Source organism: Dama dama, unplaced genomic scaffold, assembly GCF_033118175.1.
Source record: "Dama dama isolate Ldn47 unplaced genomic scaffold, ASM3311817v1 ptg000093l, whole genome shotgun sequence".
Lineage (NCBI taxonomy): Eukaryota > Metazoa > Chordata > Mammalia > Artiodactyla > Cervidae > Dama > Dama dama.
The window spans coordinates 3,192,273-3,195,414 of NW_026870908.1; positions in this window are offsets into that span (position 1 = coordinate 3,192,273).

Genomic DNA, 3,142 nt, shown 5'->3' on the forward strand with positions numbered 1-3,142 from the left:
TCAAAAGGTGTCAAAAATATGAGGAGCATGAAACGGTCTGAAAAATAGGAGGAGCATGAAGCGGTGATGAAAAACATGAAGGGCATGAAAACGTGTGAAAAATATGAAGAGCTTCAAAAGGTGTGAAAAATACAAACAGCTTCGAAAGGTGTCAAAAATGAGATGAGCATGAAACGGTCTGAAAAATAGTAGGAGCATGAATTGGTGTTGAAATACATGAAGAGCCTGAAAAGGTATGAAAAATATGAAGAGCTTCAAAACGTGTGAAATATATGAGGAGCATGATACGGTCTGAAAAATAGGAGGAACATGAAAAGGTGTTCAAAACCGTGAAGAGCCTGAAAAGTTGTGAAAAATATGAAAAGCTTCCAAAGGTGTCAAAAATGAGATCAGCATGAAACGGTCTGAAAAACAGGAGGATCATGAAGCGGTGTTGAAAAACATGAAGAGCCTGAAAAGGTGTGAGAAATATGAAGAGCTTCAAAAGGTGTCAAAAATATGAGGAGCATGAAACGGAATGAAAAATAGGAGGAGCATGAAGCGGTGTTGAAAAACTTGAAGAGCCTGAAAATGTGTGAAAAATATGAAAAGCGTGAAAAGGTGTCAAGAATATGAGGAGCATGAAACGGAATGAAAAATAGGAGGAGCATGAAGCGGTGTTGAAAAACATGAAGAACCTGAAAACGTGTGAAAAATATGAAGAGCTTAAAAAATTGTGAAAATATGAAGAGCTTAGAAACGAGTCAAAAATATCAGGAGCATGAAACAGTCTTAAAAATAGGAGGAGCATGAAGTGGTGTTGAAAAACATGAAGAGTATGTAAGGGTGTGAAATATATGAAGAGCTTCAAAAGGTGTGAAATACATGAGGAGCATGAAACGGGCTCAAAAATAGGAGGAGCATGAAGCGGTGTGGCAAAACATGAAGAGCCTGAAAAGGTGTGAATGATATGAAGAGTTTCTAAAGGTGTCAAAAATATGACGAACATGAAAACGTCTGAAAAATAGGAGGAGCATGAAGTGGTGTGGCAAAACATGAAGAGCCTGAAAATGTGTGAAAAATATGAAAAGCGTCAAAAGGTGTCAAGAATATGAGGAGCATGAAACGGAATGAAAAATAGGAGGAGCATGAAGCGGTGTTGAAAAACATGAAGAACCTGAAAACGTGTGAAACATATGAAGAGCTTAAAAAATTGTGAAAATATGAAGAGCTTCAAAAGGTGTCAAATATATGAGGAGCATGAAACGGTCTGAAAAATAGGAGGATCAGAAAGCGGTGTTGAAAAACCGGAAGAGCCTGCACATGGTGTGAAAAACATCAAAGGCTTCAAAAGGTGTCAAAAATGAGATGTGCATGAAACGGTCTGAAAAATATGCGCAGCATGAAGCGGTGTTCAAAAACATGAAGAGCGTGAAAAGGTGTGAAAAATATGAAGAGCTTCAAAAGGTGTCAAACATAAGAGGAGCATGAAACAGTCTGAAAAATAGGAGGAGCATGAAACGGTGTTAAAAAACATGAAGAGCCTGAAAATGGTGTGAAAAATATGAAGAGCTTCAAAAGGTGTGAAAAATATGAAGAGCTTCAAAAGGTGTCAAAAATATGAGGAACATGAAACGGTCTGAAAAATTGGAGGAGCATGAAGCCGTGTTCAAAAACATGAACAGCCTGAAATTATGTGAAAAATATGAAGAGCCTGAAAAGGTGTGAAAAATATGAGGAGCTTTAAAAGGTGTCAAATACATGAGGAGCATGAAACGGTCTGAAAAATAGGAGGATCAGAAAGCGGTGTTGAAAAACATGAAGAGCCTGAAAATGGTGTGAAAAATATCAAAGGCTTCAAAAGGTGTCAAAAATGAGATGTGCATGAAACGGTCACAAAAATAGGAGGAGCATGAAACGGTGTTCAAAGACATGAAGAGCCTGAAAAGGTGTGAAAAATATGAAGAGCCTCAAAAAATGTCAAAAATATGAGGAATATGAAACGGTCTGAAAAATAGGAGGATCATAAAGCGGTGTTGAAAAACATGAAGAGCCTGAAAATGGTGTGAAAAATATGAAGAGCTTCAAAAGGAGTCAAAAATGAAATGTGCATGAAACGGTCTGAAAAATATGAGGAGCATGAAGTCGTTGTGAAAAACATGAAAAGCCTGAAAATGTGTGCAAAATACGAAGAGCTTCAAAAGGTGTGAAATACATGAGGAGCATGAAATGGTCTGAGAAATAGGAGGAGCATGAAGCGGTGTTCAAAAACATGTAGAGACTGAAAAGGTGTGAAAAATATGAAGAGCTTCAAAAGGAGTGAAAAATAGGAGGAGCATGAAACGGTCTGAAAAATAGGAAGAGCATGAACCGGTGTTCAAATACATGAAAAGCGTGAAAAGGTGTGAAAAATATGAAGAGATTCAAAAATATGAAAAACATGAAGAGCTTCAAAAGGTGTGAAAAATATGAAGAGCTTCAAAAGGTGTCAAAAATATGAGGAGCATGAAACGGTCTAAAAAATCGGAGGAGCATGAAATGGTGTTCAAAGACATGAAGAGACTGAAAAGGTGTGAAAAACAGGAAGAGCTTCAAATGGTGTGAAATACATGAGGAGCATGAAACGGTCTGAAAAATAGGAGGAGCATGAAGCGCTGTTCAACAACATGAAGAGCCTAAAAGGTGTGAAAAGTATGAAGAGATTCAAAAGGTGTCAAAAATATGAGGAGCATGAAACGGTCTGAACATACGAGGAGCATGAAGCGGTGATGAAAAACATGGAGAGCCTGAAAAGGTGTGAAAAATATGAAGAGCTTCAAAAGGTTTCAAAATGTGTGGAGCATGAAACGGTCTGAAAAATAGGAGGAGCATGAATTGGTGTTGAAAAACATGAAGATCCTGAAAAGGTGTGAGAAATATGAAGAGTTTCAAAAGGTGTCAAAAATATGAGGAGCATGAAACGGTCTGAAAAATAAGAGGAGCATGAAGCGGTGTTCAAAAACATGAAGAGCCTGAAAAGGTGTGAAATATATGAAGAGCTTGAAAACGTGTGAAATATATGAAGAGCTTCAAAAGGTGTTAAAAATGAGATGAACATGAAACCGTCTGAAAAATATGAGGAGCATGAAACGGTGATCAAAAACATGAAGAGCCTGAAAAGCTG